Raw genomic sequence first — 24,307 nt, forward strand, 5'->3', positions numbered from 1 at the left:
ATTTGGCACGGCAGTGAACTCGCCACGCGGGGTGCCAGAATCCCAGCGGAGAGGGCCTGCTTCAGACCCCCCCCCCACACACACACAGAGCTGATGGGCTCTCAGATGGCTTCCTGCCAATGCACGCCCACCCACCGCCCAGCAGAGAGCTCTAGGGTCTTGGTAATTACTGCAGTGTCCCTTGGCACAGTGTGGACTGGAGCTGAGTGTGTCAGACTAGGTTAGACCCCAGCACCCACTGGTGCTCGTGAGGACCAGGGTAGCTGTAGGATGCACTAGGCTAAGTTTTTGCCCCTGCTGAGCCAGGTGTGAGCTGTGTCTGGGAGTAAACCAGCTTAGACTGGGCTGTAACACCCAACAATGATTACAGGAATAGGCTGAAGGCCAGTCAGGAAAGGCCACTGAGCAGTGCCCCCCATCGGGACCTGGGATGCTTGGGAGGCTGGGCGGGGCTTCTCCCTTTGTCTCTTCCCTTCTCCCAGATACAGGAAGGAAAAAAGAGAATGTGAAAACAAGGGTCTTACCCACTTTTCTGTAGCCCTTGACCCTTCGAACCTTAATCAACTATGTAAAGATTTAAAACAAAATTAAGCCCTAATAATAAATAAATAAATGAATGGAAAGGGGCCAGCAGCATGGTGTAGCAAGCTAAGCCTCGGCCTGCGGCACCAGCACCCCAATGGGTGCCAGTTTGTCACCTGGCTGCTCTATGTCTAGTCCAGCTCTGCCATCGTGCCTGGGGAGGCAACGGAGGACGGCCTGAGTCCTTGGGTCCCGTCCTCACGTCAGAAACCTGGCAGAAGCTCCAGGCTTCCGGCCCCATGCTGGCTCAGCTCCGGCCACTGCGGCCACTGGAGGAGTGACCAGGCAGACGGGGACCTGTTCCTCCTTCTCACTCTGTTAACTCTTGGCCGTCCAATAAAAAGAAATAAAAACATTTTTTAAATTTTAAGATGTATTTACTTGAAAAGCAGAGCGACCGAGACAGTAAAAGATGAAGATAAAGGTACCTTCCATCTGTTTGCTCAATCCCCAAATGGCTGGAAAGGCTGGGCTGTGTTCGACTGAAGTCAGGAGCCAGGAGCTCCATCCAGGTCTCGAACACAGGAAGCAGAGCAGCTGGGACTGGAGCCCGGGCTGGGCCATGGTCAGGAGCCAGGAACTCCACCAGCAGTGAGGCAGCTGGGACTCACCCTGCTGCCCACATGGAACACTGTCAGCACTGCAGGCACTGGCTTAGCGCACTGCACCACAACACTGGCCCCTGGAGCCCACATTCAAAAGGAGTGCAAGTGGGTGTCGGCATTACAGGCCACAGCTTAGCTGGCTTCCTATTCCAGAGCTCCAGCTCAGGTCCTGGCTGCTCCCTGTAAATATGCCTGGCACGTGGGCCCTGCCACCAACGTGGACGTTCATTTGGGGAAGAACCCATCGAGTGGAAAGTCTCTTTCCTTCTTTCACTATTCCTGTCACATAAATACATCTTTTTATTTAAAAATTTATTTATTTTTTGCCCTGGCACAGTAGCCTAGTGGCTAAAGTCCTTGCCTTGCGTGTGCCAGGATCCTATTTGGATGCCAGTTCTAATCCCGGCAGCCCTGCTTCCCATCCAGCTCCTTGCTTGTGGCCTGGGAAAGCAGTGGAGGACGGCCCAAGGCTTTGGGAGCCTGCACCCGTGTGGGAGACCTGGAAGAGTTCCTGGCTCCTGGTTTCAGATTGGCACAGCTCTAGCCATTGCAGCCACTTGCAGAGTGGATCGGTGGACAGAAGATCTTCCTCTCTGTCTTTCCTCCTCTCTGTATAATTTGCCTTTCCAATAAAAATAAACCCTTTTAAAAATTAAATCTTAAATCTGTTGACAGGCAGAGTGACAGAAAGAAGGTCAGAGACCTTCACCTGCTGTTTCACTCCCCAAATGGTCGAGAACAAGGGCTGAGTCAGGAGTCTGAAGCGCAGAATCTCACGTGTGGTAAACCCAGGCACTCGGACCATCTGCCACTGCTTTTCCAGGTGCGTCCACTGCCTGAAATGCCAGCATCCCACACGAACACCACTTCAAGTGCCCGCTGCTTCACTTCTGATCCAGCTTCCTGCTTGTCTGCCTGGGACGGAGTGGAAGACGGGACCTTGCACCTGTGTACAAGACCCAGGGGAAGCTTCTGGCTCTGGCCTTGCCCAGCTCCAACCACTGCAGCTACTTGGGGAGTGACGGAGGGTCTGTCTCTCCCCACCCCGCCCTTTCTCCCTCTCCCGATCTGGTTCAGCCCTAACATGCATGTCTCTTTCACTGACACCAGAGAAACAAACCAACCACGAGACTCTCTGGCAGAGGCTCAGGGAGTGTGCGGAGCAGGCGCGGTGCTATGTGGAAAAGCAGCGTCACCGCTCACGAGGCTGGGTAAGCACAGGCATCACGACATCCGAGACAATGTTCCAGAAATGCACGCTCACATTACTGGGTGAGTTTACAACAGTGCCCCAGGGAACAGGGCCCTGGCATCTCGCCCATGCACACACAGATTAATACTTTATAAACTGCAGCCCCTGAATTAACAAGCTATGATTCTGAGTCTAATTTCTGATGTCTGGAAATGAGTTCGGGAGTGGAAAAGGCAAGGGTAGCTGTGGAAGGCAGCCGTGACCAGTCACCCCCTGCTGACCCTGCCTTTCCCTTCCACCATGCAGCAGCTCTCAAAGACCCTCGCAGGAACCAAAACTAGTTTCCTGCTAACCCTGAGACACGAGCTGCACCTCACTGTGCCGCACTCCGCACCCAGAGCACAAAGCCAGTGTGGCTGAGCGCCACGCGGCTGGATCGGCACACAGCACAGAGCCGCACCCCACTTTGCTGCACCTTCAGCCCACAGTGCTGCTTCACCTACAGATGTCAGGAGTGCCCAGAGCTGTGTGCAGCACGGCAGCCACCAGCTGTGACCTCACTGCTTCACATAAAGTGCCAGTTAAAGTCCCCGCTGTCCTCCTTCCTGCCAACATGCCAGAGAAGACATCAGATGATGACCAAGTTGGGCCCCTGACACCACGTGGGAGACCAGGATGTTCTTGGCTCCTAGGGCCAGGCCCAGACCTGGATGTTGTGGCAATCTGTGGCATGTATAAGCAAACTTAAGATCTCTCTCTCTCTCCCACTCTTTTAAATATAAATAGATACACACAAGTGTAGATATACATATATCTTTTAAATAAAGAATGTGATAAAGCATTTGAGAGAGGAAAAAAATAAACGTATTAAATTTCAACATTTGGGAGCAGGTGTTGTGGCAAATCAAGGTAAGCTGCCACATGCTGGTATGCTACACCCAAGTGGATCAAGTCCTGGCTATTCTGTATTATTTCCATTTCTTTTTTAAAGACACTTATTTACCTGAAAGAGTTACAAGAAGAAAGAGGAAAAACAGAGTGTGTGTGTGAGAGCTCTTCCACTCACTGCTTCCATCCCCAAGTGACAACAGCCAGGTCTGGACCAGGCCCAAACCAGGAGCCAGGAGTATAATGTACATCTTCCACAGGATGGTGGGGCCCACACAGACCATCGCCCACCGGGAGGGGAGCAGCCAAGCCATGAGCCCACCGACAGGGGGTGCCGGCACTGTGGGGAGTGGCTTTACCAGCTACACCATCACACCGGCCCCTGCACTGTACTTCTGATCCAGCTTCCCGCTCATGCCCATGAGAAGGCAGGCAAAGATGCCCCATGTGGCGGACAGGACGAAGCCCTTGGCTCCTGGCTTCAGCCTGGCCCAGTCCAAGACATTAGGGCTGTCCAGGAAGTAAATCAGCAGTGTCTCCTTTGAAGGATCCCGTTCGGGCACTGGTGTGTCCCGGTGGCCCAGCTTCCCATCCAGCTCCCTGCTTGTGGCCTGGGAAAGCAGTCGAGGACGACCCAAAGCCGTGGGACCCTGCACCCACATGGGAGACCAAGAAGAGGTTCCTGCCTCCTCGCTTCAGATCAGCTCAGTGCCAAAAGTTGCAGCCACTTGGGGAGTGAATCAGTGGAAGATCTTCCTCTCTGTATATCTGACTTCCCAATAAAAAAAAAATAATCTTTTTTTTTAAAAGAAAAAAATTATACCACTGATAATCAAGTCCAATCACCTGAAATTACCAGGTATATTTTCATAAAGCAAAAAAATGTCTTGTCCGTGTGAAGGGTGTGTTGACAGCAAACTGCACGGCCAAGAGTACATCCACTCACAGGGAAAATATTTTTGTTGCTCAATCACAAGGTTTCCTCCTTCTAAATGTCCCGCCAGAAGATGTTTACAAACAATGATTTTTCCATCATTATAAAATTTCTTTCCACAAAATACAAAGTGTCTGATATCAGTGTATTTATTTTTGATCTACAGAAGTCAGCAATGAGCACACAAATTTAACAAGACAACCGGGTACCTCGGGTGTCTGCAGAATCGGGCCAGGCCTCAGCTCACGTCCTGCCAGACGCTGGGTGAACATTTTGAACTACTTGGCTATGATGTCATGACGATGACTTCATAAAGAGGAATTCGGATGCTGTCTGCCTCTAGGCTACGACCTGACCATTTTAAAGAAAAACTCAAACTTCCATGTCCCTGAATAAAGAGCTGATGGCTTCGCACCTGTTGTTCCCATGGAAATGGCCCTCCCACCTGAGATGAGCAGCATGTTCAATTACAGCCCAGTCAGCAAGGTACCCAGGGCCTCGCCACGTTCACAAACAGGCCGGTGTTACGTCTCAGTTGGTTAGCAGTGATTTCTGATGCTAGGATCCCTGACGAGGAGTCCCAGCTTTTACTGTGACTCCTGAGAAGCTACAACTTCTGGAATTTGAGCGGCTGGTACCGTGGCTCAGTGGTGCTGGCATCCCATATCGACTCCAGCTTGGGTCCAGGCTGCTCCACTTCCGCTTCAGCTCCCTGTTAATGTGCCTGCGAAGGCAGCAGAGGACGGCCCAAGGCTTATCTTCTATTTACTTATTCATTTGAAAGGTAGAGAGAGAGGTTGAGGGCTAACGAAAGATCTTCCAGCTGCTGGATTGCTGCAACATCTGAGACTGGTCCAGCCTAAAGTCAGGAACCCAGAACTTTCCCTCTGAGTCTCCCAGGCACATCAGCAGGGAGCTGGGCAGGAGGCACAACAGCCAGGATGTGAAACAGCACTGACAGCAGCTACAGCTGCGAGCAGCAGTTTAATGCACTGCACCACAGGCTGGCACCAACCTCTGTATTCTAAAGACATGATTAAGCAACTTACAGGAAAAAAAAAAAAAAAGGAAACTCTCCAAAACAACCATGGTATACATTATGTTCAGTTAAAAGGAACAATATTCTTCATGACTGCTATCTGACTGCTATCTATGTATATTATATATATATGGCATGGCTCCAAACATTATAGAAAGAGTTAAACTGGTAAATGATTCTGGATTCTGCCCCAGCTCCACATTTATAACCTAATAACACTAATTAAACTCCATCCTTCCAAGGAGGATTGCTTTGACTTTCAAATTCAAACTCATCAAAGTTCAAGGACTCAAACATGAAGGAAAGCCACCTTGGCTCTGTTTGCCAAAGTAAAGCATCCTGCCACTCTGATAAGATCAGCTCGACAAGCCAGCCTCTGCTGGCACTCTCAGCTGGCCCGGGAAGGCCCCCAGCTATCACAGCTGCACATGCCACACACTAAGCTTTCCTAGTCCACTTCGCCCCAACAGCAAAGGGAAAACATCCCTAGGTTTACCAAACCCTTCCTTTCTGCCGGCAGGTAGAAAGCACAAAGGTCTGCAGTGACTTCAACCTGCCAGGAGAGGGAGCTCCTGTGCGCGGCAGGCAGAGCCCGGGGTTCAGCCAGCCCAGCTGGAGCAGCACCACCAGCCAAGGGACTTACCTGGGGACCACAGCCCCTTCTCTTCTAGAACAACCTGCAGCGTGTGTGAGCCGGGGAAGCAAGTTCTGAGAGCAATCCAGAGAGAATGCTGGAGCTGACTTCCAAGTCCAGCTTCAGAAGAGAAACATCCAAAGCCGGTGCTCTCCGCTTGCATTCGCCGGGCAGCGTGGTCCTGTGAAGTCATGGTTATGTAAGCCTCTGCTGCCGCTGTGTCACCGGCTGTCCCCACCCCCAACAAGGCAGACACGCTGTGAAACCAGAGCCACTGAAAGCCCTTACTCAACACCCAATGACTGCACTTTCCTTTTTTGATTGCATCCACTATTTCAGCAAAGAGAGGAAAAAAGGGGCGGGGGGGGTGGAGAGGCATGGTCACAGTTCCTTCAACTCTTGAACAAAAACACAGGAAGCTTAAGTATTTCTACCTCCCCCAGACCCACAGCACTGAAGCTGTGCCCTGAGCGCTCTGCCAGTGGGCAGCTCAGAGCCCGGCCTGGGCTCCCGGGCTCCAGGGCTCCCGGCACGCTCCAGCAGAACCCCAGAGCCACACAGCTGTGTTCCTGACCAGTCCCCCTGCTCCATCTCTTCTGGACTGTGGTCCCTGAGGGATGAATCCCACCTGCTGAGTCCCTCCCTCCCGGACAGCGCTGACACGCAGTTTGTTTTCTCAACCAAAGGACCCTGGCACACAGAGTTGAGAAGTTCCCAGAAAAACAAGAACCCAGACAAGTGCAGCACCCAGTAAGCGCGTCTTACCCTCCAGCACAGTGCTGTGGAGGGACCCCAACCCTGGGGGCTGCTCGGCAAGCAGGCCAGGGAAGTGCTGGACAACCTGCGCGGTCACCACTCTGATGGACCCACATCGCAAGTAATCACACTCCAACAGAAACAGAGAGACAAATGTGTAACTTTAAATTTCCTGAGAACTGGGCCCGGCGTGGTGGCGCAGTGGTTAAAGGTCCTCACCTTGCACGCCCGGGATCCCATATGGGCGCCGGTTCTAATCCCGGCAGCCCCACTTTCCATCCAGCTCCCTGCCTGTGGCCTGGGAAAGCAGTCGAGGACGGCCCAAAGCTTTGGGAACCTGCACCCGCGTGGGAGACCCGCAAGAGGCTCCTGGCTTCGGATTGGCATAGTATCGGCCCGTTGCGCTCACTTGGGGAGTGAATCATCGGACGGAAGATCTTCCTCTCTGTCTATCCTCTCTGTATATCTGCCTTTCCAATGAAAAAATAATAAAAATAAATCTTAAAAAAAAAAAAAGAAAATATGTTGCCAGCTTTTAAAAAAAAAAAATTTCCTGAGAACTGCATTTTAGAAAACTTTAAAATACAGGTAAAATTAGTCAATAATAATTCAATTCAATGTACCCAAAATCTTATTTCCAGATGCAATCCACAAAATTAGACATTCTACAACCACTGTCGGCACATCTCACCTCTGCCTGTCCAACACGTGGCACACACCTGTGGCGTGGGTGGCAGACGGCCGAGCCCACAGCTCCTCTGGCACCAGACACCCCAATCCCATTGGCCATGCAACCACCACCTTCCAAACTCCATGAAGAAACACCCATGGCGGACAGGGTGGACAAGCGCTTCCACATCAGACTCTGAATAATGTAAATGTTCTTTGGAGTAAAAAAAGAAAAACAAGCCCTTCCAGAAGGCGGGACTAGAATATAAGAGCTGCTCACGGAATCAGGAAGCCCTGCCCGCAGTGAAAGGTCTGCCCAGCAGACCTGGCGGCTTGGCCTCACTGGGAGCCCAAACACGACCCAGCCACTCCCCAGAGAAAGGGGAAGTGGGGGCTTAACACGTGGGATGTGTGTCAGGGTAAAGGATGGGCCCCAGGGCTCAGCAGCCAACAGAGCAGGGGAAGGGAGCAATGCAAGATCAAGACCAAGGGTGAGCACTGCCGCACCGCAGACCTGCTGAGATTTCCCGGCCTCTGCCCACAGGAAGCCAACACGGTAGCCTAGTGGCTAAAGCCCTCATCTTATAGGCACCAAGATCCCATACGGGCACCAGTTCTAATTCTGACGGCCCCGCTTCCCATGAACTCCCTGCCTGTGGCCTGGGAAAGCAGTGGAGGACGGCCCAAAGCCTTGGGACCCTGCACCCACAAGGGAGGCCCAGAGGAAGCTTCGGGTTCCTGGCTTTAGATTGGCTCAGTTCTGACCGTTGTGGCTGCTTGGGGAGTGAATCATTGGATGAAAGATCTTCCTCTCTCTATATCTGGATTCCCAATAATTAATAAATAAATATTGAAGGAAAAAGAGTATGCAGTGGGAGAAGGCTTGGGGACTGGTGGATCCAACCACAGGACACAACTGCTGTCAGTTGTTCATCCCTTACTAATTGATCATTTCCATCCAAACTGATAAATTACCTTTGCTTTAGAAATAACCTAACAGTCATAATTTTAGATGCAGAGACCCAGGGAACAAAACCCTGACCTCGCACTCGTCACTGTCTCAGCCAGCCAGTCTCAGAGAAGCAACGTGGAGAACACGGGCACATTTACACAACGCAGTCAAGTGACGTGACAACAATCAACAGCTGATCGGAAAGTGTGCCTGACAACCACGCCGACCCTGGATGGAGAATCTTCTCCGAGGCACAGCACCTGGAAGGCTCACGCGCGTCATTCAAGGCCACCGAGTGACATGGAGCCACCTGAGGTCATCGCTGGCGCTGGGCCCCAGCAGCCTCGCCCTCAAACCAAGGAAAGTGCGTGTGACGTCACCCCAACAACAAGAGCCGCTGCACAGTAGCTGAACTGAGCGAGGAAGATGAGGCCACCGGCTTCAGCAGCGATCCACAGGGCTGACTCAGGAGAGCTGTCGGGGCAGGCCCAGAGCAGCTGTGCTGGTCAGGGCAGGAAGGGACGCCCCACAGCCCCTCAGTCCTTTATCTCTGGCAGGACATTTCAGGAATGAAGAACAACACATTTAGACAGGGCAAAGGTCACACAGCTCTGTCAGGAACAAATATACCCAAAGGAAGGAAAAACATTTACCAAGTGGGAAGAGAGAAGTCTTCCAGAGGGCCAGCCACCCAAAGGGGGAGAGCCACGGAGGAGAGCAGGGCCCCAGCCACAGAAGAGCCACGGGGGAGAGCAGGGCCCCAGCCATGGGAGGGCCACGGGGGAAAGCAGGGCCCCAGCCACAGGAGAGCCACAGGGGATAGCAAGGCCCCAGCCACGGGAGAGCCACGGGGGAGAGCAGGGCCCCAGCCATGGGAGGGCCACGGGGGAAAGCAGGGACCCAGCCACGGGAGAGCCACAGGGGAGAGCAGGGCCCCAGCCACGGGAGAGCCACGGGGGAGAGCAGGGCCCCAGCCACGGGGGACAGCAAGGCCCCAGCCACGGGAGGGCCACGGGGAGACCAGGGCCCCAGCCATGGGGGACAGCAAGGCCCCAGCCACGGGAGAGCCACGGGGGGCAGCAGGGCCCCAGCCACGGGAGGGCCAGAGCCCTGGCCGCGCACAGCAGCATTCTAAAAGGAGAATCCCAGAACACTGAGTGCAGTTTCGGGTTTCCACATACACAGTGTCAAGTTCCTAGGACGTTAACTAGACAAAAGCAAACACCAACGCTGGGACTGGGCAGGAAAAGCAGCAAATGCAGCGTTGGCATCCCCACGTGGGTGTATTCAAGTCCTAGCTCCACTTCAACTCCCTGCTAACGCATCTGGGAAAGCAGTGGAGGACAGCCCAAAGCCTTGGGACCCTGCACGCACGTGGGAGACCTGGAAGAGGCCCTGGCTCCTGGCTTCAGAATGGCTCAGCTCTGACCCTTGTGGCCATTTGGGGAGTGATTCAGCAGATGGAAGATCATTCTCTCTGTCTCTCTGACTTTCCACTAAAAATAAATAAATAAAATCTTAAAACAAAAACAAAAACAGGGGCCCTGAGCAGTAGCTTAGTGGCTTGCAATTGCTGAGATCTCATCTGGATGCCAGTTCATGTCCAGGATGCTCCACTTCCCATCCAGCTCCCTGCTTGAGGCCTGGGAAAGCAGTCGAGGACGGCCCAAAGCCTTGGGACTCTGCACGCACGTGGGAGACCTGGAAGAAGTTCCTGGTCCTGGCTTTGGATCGACTCAGCTCTGGCTGTTGCAGCCACTTGGGAAGTGAACCAGTGAATGGAGGACCTTTCTCTCTCTCTTTCTCTCTGTAAGTCTGCCTTTCCAAATCAAATCAAATCAAATCAAATAAATCTTTAAAAATATCTTGAAAAAAATTAAACTCAAACTCAAAACCTCTATACAAGGCAAAAAGTAAAATTAAGAAAATCATTTCTCATTATTTATTGTTTCAGATAAAATAAAAAGCATCTTCGTTGAACTTTTAAAATGGCCACCAAAAACCACTTGGCTAAAAAAAAAAAAAGCCAGCTCCTTACAAGGGAGAGGCCGAGAGCTGCCTGCCTCTCTCACAGCTCACGCTGGCTATTTTTGTACCATTATTTTTATAAACTTAGTTTAATCACAAGCCAAAGGCAGAGCTGATAATTTATATGTTGTAATGCTAAATTTATACATTTCAGAAACCGTTACACAGCCATATAGAACAATCCAAGGAAAGGAAAAGGAAGTGCAGAAGAGGCCACCTTTACCCTCACGTGGCATGTCCATGCCTCCATCCCGTCCCTCATCCCACGCACGTCACCTCCTTTACGGGACAGCCCACGCCCACTGAAGACCACCCTGGCCCGCGTGAAAGCACACACAGCTCACCTCAAGGCCTCCCCGAGCAGCAGGTTCTCTGCTGGGTCACTGGGGATCACAGAGCCCTCCGGGGCGGGTCACTGCCGAGCTCATTCACATGCCAGTGCTGATGCCATGGAGCCCCACCTCCTCTGGAGCCCCCATCACTGTGCCATGAAGCCCCCTGCTGTCAGCAACCCTGGCTTCCTGGAGGCGCTCACTGGATACTGCGATGTAGCAGGTCGAGCCGCTGCCTGAGATGCCCAAGGAAGTTCGAACGGCAATTCCTAAATGACAGAGCAATTTCTAAACCAGCCTATCACCTCACCCGCTGGCCAGAATGCCACACGGTCAGAGCCGCCAGCACACGGGAAGCTTTATAACATGTTTCCATCAAAGTCAGAAGCAGGAAAAGCCCTTTGGAAATTACTGTGTGCTTGGAAATATGTTTTTAAAAGCGGGAAGTATCTGACAGGACACAGAGGAGACTGGACCCAGAGTTTGAAAGTCTAGAGTGGCTTGACAAAGCAGGGAAGGAGGGCTCGCCAGCAGCCCAGGCAGAGAGCTGAGGCATGAGACAGCCATGATGCAACTGCCTGCAATCAGGAACTAGTATAGCTTGGGCTGAGGGAAGGCGTTCTGTGTGTTCTTACCACTTAGACACAAAGACGGGCAGCCACCCAGTCACCCATCTCCACTCCTGTGACTTGGGCCTGGTCAGCGCCTCCCGCAAGAGCTCTGCAAGTTGGCAGCAGTCATGCTAATGTGTGAAAAGGACCAAGGTGCTTAATATAGCACCACAGAATTACAGAATCAGAAGAGACCTCAGCAATTTAGTTCAGCTTCCTCACTTTACCAGCGAGGAAACCGATTCGCAAAGGCTCCTGACCCACGACCCGCAGAGGCACACGAGCCTTGGCCATGGGGGCAGACAGCGGAGACGAGGCCATTTCTCAAGGAGCCGAAGCTGCTTTTCCTCCACAGCCTCAAGTGAGAGCGAGCGAGTGAGCGAGTCAGGAGAGCGAGCAGACGGCTGCCTGTCCTTCAACAGGCAGGCGCGGCCCAGGCTAGCAGCCAGAACACACCAACTGTTTGTTCGGAACAAGAAAAGGGCACAAAGAAAGCTCACAGAAAGACCAACTTCCTGGTGGGTTTTTTTTTCCCCTCCTTATAAAAGCTTCTTGTTGCTCCTTAGTAAATAAGCAATGTAAGGGTTGCCGTAGGCCCTCAGATCCAGTGGGAAAAAACAGTCACCCAGAGTACCACAGAGCACCTGCCCACCCAGTGCAGGGGCATCCCCAGCTACTGCCCAGCCTGCAGGCCGTTTCCACGCGGCTTCCCCCAGCTGCAGGTGGGTGGGAACGGGGCTGACTGCATTCCGATTTGGAAAGGCAGCTTCAGTGCTGGTAACTGTTCACCTGGGCAGGTAACCGGCTCCGAAGACACACAGGGAGCTCTACTGGTCCTGACAAATGCCCCACCTTTCGCTCAACACACACACCCCAACCCACCACGCGCCTGCTGAAACTCGGCCCACACACGTCCCCGCTGGGGGAGCACGCCTTCCCCTGCTGGATATTAAACGCCTCAGAAATGACAAGTTCTTCACTGACAACTGTTTACTAAAAACGTGCCCTTCAATAATGAAGATGCTTTACTCAAACCAACTTTCCAAGACGCGACAAGCAGACAGAGCTTCGACCTTCTAAATGCATTACAGTATTTTTCTCTGTTCCAATTTAAACAGCAGAATAAAAATGCAAGGTTGAAATCTAACTTCCTATAGCATAAGTTGAGGAAGAGATTACTGGGAAATGGGGAAAAAAAGAGTTCCAACATTTACTGCTTTCAGCATATATTACTTCATTTAATCTTCACAGTTGCCATAGGAAGCAACTATCACTCCCAAATTCCAGATAAGCAACTCAAAGTGGAGTCACTTGTGACAGGCTGGGCTGGGATCTGCTGACCAGCAAAGGACAGGCTCTTGTTCCATTTTATCCCCCATCTCCATTTTTTTTTTTCCTTTTTTCTAAAGCAGAGAAGATATTTTCCATTCGATGGTTCACTCTGCAAACGCCTACGACAGCAGAGCCCGGGCCGGGCCAAAGCCAGCAGCCTGGCACTGCTCACAGATCTCCACACGGTGTGCTGCCTCCCAGGGTACGCATCAGCAAGCAGCTGGAGAAGCACGAGTGGGGACTTAAACCCAGGCACTTTGATCAGCATCCTACAGAGGTCAGAACAGCCGTCGCTGCTCTCAATCTGCCTTCCTGCCACAGCCCTGGTTCTTCAAGACAGGATGGCACCTGCTTTTCTCAACTTCCTGTCCCCAGCGTCTAGGCTGGTGTCTCCCTATTGTAGGTACTCGGCAAGTTCTGACAAACAGAATTTAAAAACAGCTCCCAAGCCCCAAGTGAGCTGTAGCTATTCCGCATGTGATACAGCTTCCTGTTAACGCTCACCCCAGCAGCAGCACACAGAAGGTGATGGGTCCAATACACGGACACCTGCCAGCCACGTGGGAATCTTGGATTGAATCCCAGCAGCCTGGCCCAACCCCAGCGGTAACAGGCACTGGGGGAACAAACCACTAGGTGGAAGATCTCGCTCAATCTCTGTCTTTCAACTAAAATGAAAACAAACGCATAAGAATTAAAAACGGGCAGGTGCTGGGGCTCCGTAAGCTAAGGCGCCATACTGGAATCCCTAGCATCAGTCCCAACTGCTCTCTCCTCTCAGCTTCCTGCCAATCCTGGGAGGTGACCCATGTGGCAGACCTCGACTGGGTTCAGGGCTCATAGCTTTGCCTAGCTCAGCCTCAGCTGACGCAGGTGGTCAGTGTGTAAACCAGCAGAGGGAAGATCTCAAGGCACTCAGTAGACATTGGCTGAAAAGCATGTCTGGGGGTTTCTTCCATCCCGTGAGATGTTGCTTACTGGCCAGACCCACAGGAGAAGATGAGAAATTTTATTAAACAAAATTAACCATGCAAGAAATAAATGCAAGAGGAATAGTACTGTGGCACAGTGGGTTAAGACTCCATTTGCAATGTCTACCTCCTGTCTGGGCGCCAGTCCAAGTCCCAGTTGATCCGCTTTTGATCCAGTCCCCTGTTAATGTGCTGAGGAAGCAGTGGAACATGGTACTGGTTACCAGACTTGTGTGCTCCAAAAGGGAGACCAAGAAGCTGCTGCCTCCTGCTTTCAGCCACCTGGGAGGTACACCAACAGGTGGAATCCCTCCCTCTCTCCCCATCCTCTATCTTTCAGTCTGACTTTCAAATAAAAATTTAAACAGTAAAGTGGGGAGGGTAAAAAAAAATAATAAGAGGCATTATAAAACTCCTTTACAGAGGAAAAAGCAAGCCCACGAGCTCTCAGACACTTCACTGGAACACGTTTCCTAAAACCTCAGCACGGGCAGCGTTCAGGGTGCCACCCGGGATTTCGGTGCCTGAGTGGGAGTCCCAGCCCTCTGGGATCCGGGCTTCCCAAGGCTGGCTAGGGTTGTTGGGTGCCACCCAAGTGGGAACTGAGCTGACAGCCTGCCTCGCCAGCCCAGCCTGTCCCAGCTGCCCTGGGCCCCATCCTTCAAATGAAAACAAAATCTATCTTGATTCTACCCTACATTCTCAATGTAACAACCTGAGCAAGCTACATGCACTTTACAGCAGATTTAATAATACGGTTTCATCTGATAGAGACACACCTTTGTGTAATCGCCCATATTTATGTACACAAGAATTTTCATGGTAAAAATTGTCTTTCATTTAGGCTATAAAATAATTACCCCGTTCATAAAGTCTATTTATTCTGCAGTCCACAAAGGAAATGTCTGAACAGGTTCCCTCCTGCCTTAAGGCAGCAGAGCGTAACACCTCCACAAAGAAACCATCACATGGGGGGAATCCGACAACAGGCAGCAGGAGGCCAAAGACTTCCCTACAAGATTTTCAGGGGTCTGGCACCGTGGCATAGCACGGTAAGCCTCAGCCTGTGGTGCTAGCATCCCATATGGGCATCAGTTCAAGTCCCAGTAACTCACTTCCACTTAAGGCAGGACCCAAGTCATTACACCCCTACATCCACATGGGAGACCAAGAAACTCCCGGCTCCTTCTTCTCTCCTTCTCTCTGTAAACCTTTTAAGTAAAAATAAATGTTCAAAAAATAAGCTTTTCTGAAAAAAAAAATCATTCACACAGTCTGGGCTGTTGAAGTCACTGCATGTAACACTGGCAGCTCCTATGGGGGCTGGTTCAAGGCCCAGCTACTCCACTTCTGGTCCATCATCCCCTTCATGTGACTGGAAAGGCGCAGAATATGGCCCAAGTGTGGGGCGCCTGGCAGCACGGGAGACCCAGGAGCGCCCGGCTCCTGCGTTGGTTCTGCCCAGACGTTTGGAGAGTGAGACAGTGATTGGAATTTCTCTCTCTGGAACCCTACCTTTGACATAAATAAATCTTTTTAAAAAATCATTCACTTTAAAAACTACTGCTTCAGGAAAATATGCCTAATGTTGTTTGTCTTTTCTAAACACAGAGGAAGAGCCTGCGATCCGCTGCAGTGCGCTGAGCGGGTGGAGGACCGTGTCAGGTGAACGGGCAGCCGCATCAGAGCGGCAGGCTGTGACGGGTGCATCCTGAACGCAGAGTCGCCAGGCCCTTGAGAGGACACTGTAAGTCAAGAACTCGGCCACCTGAGTGCAAAAACGGGCAAGAGTTATTCTGGGAACTGATCCAAACTATACTGAGATGTAAGTAAACAAAGCAGAATATGAAAACCAAATGACTTAAGTCAGTCGCACATGAGGACTTGGACTTGTGTAAAACACCAGGGCAGCAAAATGGCTGCCAGAGCAGAGGGGCAAGGCGGCCTGCTCCCAGGGAGGAGAGGGTCCTCAACAGGGGGGAGGCGGCCTGCTCCCCAGGCACAGAGAGGGTCCTCAACAGGGGGAGGCGGCCTGCTCCCAGGGAGGGAGAGGATCCTCAACAGGAACTCTGGAGCACAACTCCTTCCTCTTCCCCACAACACGCAGAGAACACGCTGAAGATGTTGCTGCCGGACGGCAATAAATCCACAATGAGAAGACAGCCGGGCCCACGGAGTGAGGGCAGCGCCTGTGGAATCTGTCCTCCTGAAGGTGCCAGATGGAGACCAAAGGGAAAAAACTCGCTTACTAACTGTGGCCAAGATTCCTTGGTACTTGGTGCCAGGCCCAGGACATTAACCCAGATGGCCTAGGCAGATTCCAGGCTGGTTACGAGCAGTTTGCCAATCTGGGGAGATGGGGAACAGGCTCCCCATCGTTTCCCTGATTGAAACCTGAAGAGGCCATTCTGCCCGGACATTCTGTCCCGCTGCCAGCAGCGACTCTTCCCGAGCAGCCAGTGCTTTCAGCTATCCTGCAGAGCTCTCTAAGACACTGCGTCCAGGGCAATGCCGGCAGTGCTCTCCAATCAAGACGGGAAAGACTTAACGTCAATGTTTGTAATGAAACATAAATGTGGAACCATGCGACCTTCAGACTGGGATGTGCATCTGGTGCAGGTAACAGCATCCCAGCCTCGTGTGCTTGGGTTCAAGTCTGACTCCTTTCCAGCTTCCGGCTTCCTGCTAATGTGTTGCTGGGTCCCTGTCACCTGCACAGGAGATGCAGGTTGTGTTCCAAGCTCCTGGCTTCAACCTAGCCCAGCCCTGCCATTGTAGTCATTCAGGGAGTGAATTAATGAATGGAAGATCTTCCTCTCTGCCTTTCAAATAAAACGAAAAAAAAAAAATTTATTTTTAAGATTTATTTATTTTGATTGGAAACGCAGATTCACAGAGAAACAGAAAGATCTTGCATTTGCTGACTCACTCCCCAAGCAGCCACAATGGCCAGAGTTGAACAGATCTGAAGCCAGGAGCCAGGAGCTTCTTCCAAGTCTCCCGTGCAGGTGCAGGGTTCTAAGGCTTTCGTCCATCCTTGACTGCTTTCCCAGGCCACAAGCAGGGAGCTGGATGGGAAGTAGAACTGCCAGGACACAAACTGGTACTTACATGGGATCCCAAAACTTGGTGGTAGAGAATTACCCAGTTGAACCAATGCACCAGGAATTTTTATTGGTTTTAAATTAAAAAAAAAAAAAAAAAAGAGGAAGGCTTATACACACACACACACACAGATCAAGCCAAGACCTTGTGTCAAGCAAAGACCCCAAAGAGCCATGTACAGACAGGAAGGAACACACTCAGTAGTGAGTGTGAACCCCAAGTACTGGGCACACTGCATGGAGCCATCTACCCAGGGGCCACGGTCAAGGTTGGCTGCGCTTGCCCTGGAGTAACACAGACCAGGGTTCAGTTCCATCTCTGCTCACTAGCTGCGGCCTCTCAGGCCATCAGCGCAGTCTCTGACACCTCAGTTTCCCCATCCTTCACTTCACCTTCATCAAAGCCATTGGCAACCTGACGCCAAATGATCTCTCTGCCAGTGTTTTTCAACACAGTAACCAAAACCTATTTAAAGGCCACCACCTGGCACACCACGCACTACCTGCCTCGTCCCAGGCTTGCCCAGTAGCCAGGACCTCAGCTCCTGCCAGTTCTCCCCAGTGCGCTGTCTCCTGGGGCCCACACACTCTCAGGGCTGCAGCTCTCCGCTCCAAAGCCACTTCCTCTGCTGCGTTCCCCCCTCGGCACCCTCCAAACATCCATCACCCTTGTTCCTAATGGTTTTCCTTGCCACGCATCACTTCCTACCATGACACGGGGAGGGCATGCCGCCGGCCTCCCGCGTGTGAAGGGCCATTCGGAGACCGCAGGGCTTGCGGCCTCGATCGCCACTCCGTCAGCAGCCTCCAGCGCAGCACTGACACAGCCAGGCACTCCATAAGTACCTGCGGCAGGCATAACACAGCAGCCCTGACCACAGGCCCCAGGGAGGACACCACAGGCCCAGAACCGGCCTTCCAGGAGATCCCTACACTCCAAAATATGATACAGAAAACGCAGGGGCTTGCCTTGACTGACACACCGTGCCACACTGGACCTCCCACCTCGTCTGCACAGGGAAGAAGAAAAGTGAAGTATCTAACAGAAAGTTAACAGGTGAAAAGCCTCATTCCAGTTAACACAAGATACACAAGACCAATTCTTGTCCCAGCAGCTCCACTTCCAACCCGGCGCCCTGCTAATGTGCCTAGAAAAGCAGCAGAAAATGGCCCAAGTGCTTGGGCCCCTGTAACCACGTGGAGGACCTGGAAGAAGCCCCTGGATCCGCTGAGGCCCCACCCAGCGCCGTGGGAATCTGGGCAGCGAACCAGTGGATTTCTGCATCTCTTCCTCTGAGTAACCTTGTCTTTCAAGTAAACAAAACCTTTAAAAAATAAGTCTTAAGATGTACAGACATACTGCATGGATTCAGTTAATGAAATATGGCACGTGAGGGATTCTCTAGGATTCTGCAGAGGATCCCAAAGCTGGAAAGACACACACACATTTAGGAAGATATAGCTGTAAATAACCATGGGGAATGCCAAGTGGCCTAGATACAAAAGTTGCCTACCTTTGTATGGAATGTTGAGACAAACTCAGCACTTACACCCAGTGGGTTTTGAGTCAGGACAGACAGTAACTCAGTTCTCAGCCATTGGGGATCACACAGGATGTAACGGGCTCAGTATCAGACAAATAAACAAGAACGGCACCTTGTACACTGTGCAGGACAGGACCCAGCACAAGCTGGGTTTCCCACGACGGGAAAGCAAGGAAGAGGGGCCCAATCTTGATTTTCCCAAGATCTGAGTTCAGATTCCAGTCAGCTGCTCTCAGCCACCCGACCTTTCCATGCCCCTCTATAAATGGGGATAATGGGAACCCCCTCCCAGGGTCAGGCGGATGAAAGACAAAACACGCCTGGAGCCTGCCCCTCGGGAAGCTCTCAGCAAACGTTCAACCCTATTATTTCCAGAGGAAAAGAATGTTCCAAGGCTGAAAGCCACATACCTAAAGGACCTGCCGCGGGTTCCCTGCCCCCTGCCTCCTGAGCCATCGGTAGCAGCAGGAATAACAATAAAACAGCCACAGCAACTGAAATCTCAACCTCCACCGCCGCCACCACCTGGTCACTTGGCCGAGTTCTCACGGCCACACTGCCCAAACCTAAAAGAGGAAGACGGCCAGGCCGCTGAAGGACGCCCAGGCCCCCAAACTCGGCCTCTTCCTCACCCTCAACGGCAGCCACCGGCGCCCAAGTTTTGCCAAAACCCGGTCTCCGGCCGCTGACCGGCTAAACGTGCCACTTCTCGCGGCCCGAGAGGTGGGGCCGGCGGGGAGGAGCTGGCGCCCGGAGCCGGCCAGCGGGACGAGCCGCGCGGAGCGGACGGGCAGCCCCGGGCCCCGGGGGCGGCAGCGGCTCGGCGCGCAGGCCCGTCCGGCCCCGGGCTCCCCGGGCTCCCCGGGCTCCCCGGGCTCCCCGGGCTCAGCTTGCCGAAACCGCCCGGGGCCGAGTCACCTGCTCGGGCCGATCCGCGGCCCGGCGTGGGGGCTCGGGTTACCGCGCGCCGGTGTCATTTCACAAACCCGGGCGCTCCGCTCCAAGAATCACAGCCCCGCTCCGGAGGAAACAAAAGCCGGGCCGGCCGGGGCCGGGCCGGGGCACGCCGGGGACGCCCGGCCGGCTTGTCCGCCCCGCATGCCGGCGGGCCCGCACCGCACTCTCCCAGAGGGCGGCTCAGGTGACGGGCACGGCGCCCGGGGCAACAGGTCCCGGCCGGCCAGGGCCTCCCTGCCGGCCCCAAACCCTCCAACCCCTGCAGGGGCCGAGGGCCGGGGAGAGGGAGCGGCCCCCGGGGCGGCGCAGGGGCAAAGAGTCCAAGCTCCATCTTGAGGCCGGCGGAGGAAGGGAAGGCCCCGGCGCGGCTCAGCGCTGACAGGGCCGGCTCCGGAGAGGGCGCCCCAGGGTCCCGTGGCCTCCGGGGTCGGCTACGAGAAGCTTCCAGCGTCCCCCCCGCCGCCCGAGGGGCGGCCCCAGCGCGCGGGGCCCGGCACCCCCACTTCCCGGACGCCGGCCCGCGGCCCCAAGCCGGCGACCCGAGCCAGCCCGGCGGGGCGGGAAGGGAAAGACGGAACCAGGTAGGGGAGAGAGGGCCCAGGCCGCCGCGCCCCACTCACCGCCTCGGACGCCGCCGGTCGCCGCCACCTGCCTCACTGCAGCAGTGGCCGCCCGGCCGCCGCCTCCCGGCTCGTCGGCTCGGGGCGGGGGAGAGCGTGACGCGCAGCCACCGCCGCCGCCGCGGGGCCGGGCGGACGCGCGCCGCCAGCCAGAAGACGCGACGCGGCTCCTCCCCGCGCCGGCGGCCGCCGCGCCCGCCCCGGCGCCCGGGCCCCCTCAGCCCCGCGAACCGCGCCCTCTGTGCGGCCCCGCGAGGGGACCCCGGCCCGGCGCGCTGCCCTCACGCCCTGAGAGCCCCGGCGTGAGGGAACAGCCGAGAAGGGCCTGCGCCCTGGGGAGGAGGCTCAGCTTTGGGGTCCCCTTCTGGGTTTCCTGCCAAATGTTCCTGGAATTTGCAAGTCACCCCCTGCGTTCAGGCTGGGCCACCGCCTGCGCGTTGGGACTGGTGTCTCTGCTCCAAGATCCGGGTGAGGAAGCCTTTAAAATCGGCTGCCGGGAGCTGCCCAGAGCAGGTTAAGTTTAGGAAGAAGCGCGTCTGCTTTCCCTTTTCCTTCGGGAGCGATCCGGGGTTAACCATCCCGAAACATGCGCCAGGGCCGGCGCCCCTCGGTGGGTCGGGGGGAGGGGAAACCCTCTTTAATTCGCCCCCAAGGCAAGCCCTGGTTAATGCCCTGCCTTTCCTCTCCCCTCCCTGGGATCTACTTTTCAAGGTTTTGAAAGGGACTGGAAGGGACACAGTCACAGCTTCTCGGGGCTGGGGTGGCAGGGGGCAGCCAGCGCGTCACCCCCAAGGACCGTGGCAACTCCAGGAGCCCCCACAGCTCACAAGAACAATTTGCAGTTGTCAGAAAGACTCCGGATTCTGCCGCGGCCTCAGAGGGGACGGGGATGTGGGTGTATGTCAGCGTACCCCCACTGCCTGCTCCTCTCCTCCTTTCCGGAAGAAGGGCATCAGCTGCAGGGGGACCCCGTTTGCTGACTGCCTCACAGCACCATGCAAGCCCGGGCGCTGCAGCAGGAAGGAGTTAGTTGGAAAAGCACCTTGATCTGAACAGAGTAGATTTTAACTGCCGGCCCCCTCCTTTCTATTCATGTCATAAATCATCCAAAAAAAAAAAATGTTACCTAACTCAGCGACATCCTAATTTATAAGCTGCAAAGTGAGAGGGTGGTGGCACCCTAAAAATCCCGGGGCCCTGCTCCTACTCTGAAGGACACACCCCACACACGTTTCGCTCCTCTCAGAGCTTTGATAAACAACTTATGTCAACACAGGTGCTACCTCTGGGCCAAAGTCGCTGCAGGTGTAAAGGTGCAAAGTTTGTTTCTGCTTTACTCATTCTGTTGCATCTGTCTTTAAAAAAAAAAATGGTGTGTTCTGCACCATGAATTTTTTTACAGTAATTTTTAAAAGATTTATTTATTTTTATTGCAAAGTCAGATATACAGAGAAAAGAGGAGAGACAGAGAGAAATATCTTCTGTCTGATGTTTCACTCCCCAATGACCCTAACGGCTGGTGCTAGGCCAATCCGAAGCCAGGAGCTCTTCCAGGTCTCCCACACAGGTGCAGGGTCCCAAGGCTTTGGGCCGTCCTCCACTGCTTTCCCAGGCCACAGGCAGGGAGCTGGACGGGAAATGGGGCAGCCAGGACAGGAATATGTGTCCATATGGGATGCCAGCATTTACTGGGGGAGGATTAACCAATTGAGCCATCGAGCTGGCCCCAGTTTCATGCAATTTAAAAAAAAAATGATGAGAGAATGTCAAGCTCTTCCATGTACATATTTTTTTTAAATAATAATTGTTTTTATTTTGTCAATCTTTACATAGTTTTCCATGTATATTTGTACAATGGAAACCTTTTGGAGGCAACCAACGCCTTACCGTATGTTCTCAGCTAACAGCTGCATGTAGAGGCCACCACCTTGCACAGTGCACACCGTCTCTGAGGCCTCCGCGGAGACTGCGTGCTCTGAGGCCTCCGCGGAGACTGTGTGCTCTGAGGCCGTGGAGCCGCTGGGCGAGGGGTAAACAGTTCTCAGGTCCTGTGAATTTTATCCAGAAATGCAAAACATTGGTGACATCAGTGGGTGACGCAGTGGTTCTAATCTGATTCCGTACCTAGCTGGTGAGTACATGCAAGCTGATTTTATCTTCAGCGAAAATCAAGCTGGCTCCAGGGTGTAGACACGTGTTCAAAAGGAGTGCTCACAACAGCCAGAAGGTGAAAACACCCCAATGTCCAGCGCCTGCGTCCTGGCCTTGCTGGCCGGGGACATCCGGACTGAGTTCCTGGCTCCTGACCCCACCTGGACTGCTGCAGAAAGGTGCGGAACCAACTAGCCGAAGGGGGCTCTCCTTCTCTCTGGTTTTCAAATCATAAGTAAATAAATTTGAGAAAACACTGACAATCACTACAATCTGGAGGACCCTCAAAAACATTAGGTTGGATTAAAGAAGCTGACACCAGGTACATGCATGATTGATTAAATGAAGCATTCCAGGCGGGTAAATCCCTATGGACAGGAGACAGGGTGGGCCACTGCCAAGGTGGGGTACTTAGGAGCAGGTGCCTAGTCAGGATAAGGCTTCCTTCAGGAAGGTGAAATCATTGGGATTAGACAGAAGAGGTGGTTACTGGGAATGTACTGAATTAGATACTTTAAAAAAAAAAAAAAAAAGATTTGTTTCTATTGCAAAGTCAAATTTACAGAGAGGAAGATCTTCTGCCCGCTGATTCACTCCCCAAGTGACCGCGACGGCCAGAGCTGAGCTTCTTCCTGGTCTCTACATAAGTGCAGGGTCCCAAGGCTTTGGGCCGTCCTCCACTGCTTTCCCAGGCCACAAGCAGGGAGCTGGAGGGGAAGTGGGGCTGCCAGGACAGAAACATGTGCCCATAGGAGCCCCTGGCACTTGCAAGGTGAGGATTTAGCCATTGCTCCAGGCCCTGGAATATACACTTTAAATGACTAATTTTGTATCTTGTGACTCTCACATTAGTAAAGGTAATTTTAAAATGCAATAAATTATTCAGGCGAGTATTGGGCACAGCAATTATGTTACCTGCCTGGCAGCCAGTGCTGTAGTGGTGTAGTTGGTTAGGTCACCATGTGCTGTACCTGCATCCCATTTGGATTCTAATTTGTGTCACAGCTGCTCCACAACCATTCAACTTAAACCCTGGGAAAGCAGTAATAGAGGACGGCCCAACGTTTGGGATTCTGCACCCGGGGGGGGGGGGGGGAACGGGACCTGGAAGCTCCTAGCTTGGATGGGCTCATTTCTGACTATTGCAACCACTAAGGGAGTAGAGCAGCAAATGGAAATTTTTTTTCTCTGTAATCTGTCTTTCCAATCAAAATAAATATTTTTTTTTAAATTACAGGGGCCCAGCAAGATAGCCTAATAACCAAAGTCCATGCTTTGCATGTACCTAGGATCACATGTGGGCACCAGTTCATGTCCTAGTGACCCTACTTCCCCTCCAGCTCCGTGTCTGTGGCCTGGGAAAGCAGTCAGGGATGGACCAAAGCCTTGGGACCCTGCACCCGCGTGGGAGACCCAGAAGAGGATCTGGGTTTCTGGCTTCTGATCGTGCAGTTCCAGCTGTTGCAGCTGCTTGGGGAGTGAATCAACGGATGGAAGATCTTCCTCTCTCTCTCCTCTCTGTGTATTTGACTTTCCAATAAAAATAAAATAAATCTTAAAAAATATATAAAATAAAATGTGTAATACACATATGTATGCATGGATGAGGGCACTTTACATAGTTCAAATTCAGGTAGTACAGTGGCGTAACACGCTAATCCTCTGCTTACAGTGCTGTATCCCATATACAAGTTTGGGATTTGCTGCTGTACAGGAGCAGCAAAGCAGTAGGTCCTGGCTCCCCTACTTCTGCTTGAGCTCCCTGATCCTGTGCGTGGGAAAGCAGCACAGGATGCCTGAAGTGCTTAGGCCCCTGCATCCATGTGGGAGACCCGAAGGAAGCAGCAGGCTCCTGGCTCAGTCCTGCTGCTGCTACGTACATTTGGGGGAATACATGAGGGGATAGCATCTCAATCTCTTCTTTTCCCTCTTTCTAACTTTCCCCTTCAAATAACAAAAATAAGTCTTTAAAATGGCTTTACTTAGGTGCATATAGTCAGTTAGGAGAGCTTCCCTAGAAAACAGCCAAAGGTGCTCCGACCAACGTCGCTCGCGGCCTCCGACTGCTGACTCTCGGTGCTTCCAAACCACCGTGTGCTGAGGCAGACACACGCGCTCTCTGTGTCTGCCAGCTAAGAATAAAGCCCAGTTATGAGCAGATCTCAGCGTCTGGGCTGCGGGGGCTAATTGCTCGTTACAATACCATGTCCTTGGGAGCGCAGGGGCCAGAGCGCTATTATCCTCACAGCATACATTACGGACCTGAGACCAGGTAAATTAAATGCTCAAGGTGACTAGAGTCGCCGGGGAGCTAAACTGGAAGCTCACCCGTGTGGGTGTTCAGCCGCATGTTTCACATACTGGCTGGGGCTGGCACTGTAGCACAGTGGGAAATCCACTCCCTGC

General features: G+C 53.1%; 1 protein-coding gene across 4 annotated transcripts in view; it reads right to left on the reverse strand.

The window, feature by feature from the left end:
• CLIP1 (CAP-Gly domain containing linker protein 1) overlaps nucleotides 1-19,854 on the reverse strand; it is an 82,016-nt gene extending 62,162 nt beyond the window's left edge. For 2 of the 4 annotated variants that reach the window (XM_040987067.1, XM_040987066.1), the window contains exon 1: nucleotides 5,884-6,093. The gene's annotated coding sequence lies outside the window, so the exon portion shown is untranslated. Of the gene's footprint in view, nucleotides 1-879; nucleotides 886-5,883; nucleotides 6,094-19,750 lie in introns of those variants that run through there. The other 2 variants (XM_040987063.1, XM_040987065.1) reach the window with 2 other exon arrangements.
• Nucleotides 19,855-24,307: the final 4,453 nt, after the last annotated feature.

The sequence above is a fragment of the Ochotona curzoniae genome, unplaced genomic scaffold (assembly GCF_017591425.1).
Source record: "Ochotona curzoniae isolate NIBS_2020 unplaced genomic scaffold, NIBS_Ocur_1.0 contig_46, whole genome shotgun sequence".
Taxonomy (NCBI): Eukaryota; Metazoa; Chordata; class Mammalia; order Lagomorpha; family Ochotonidae; genus Ochotona; species Ochotona curzoniae.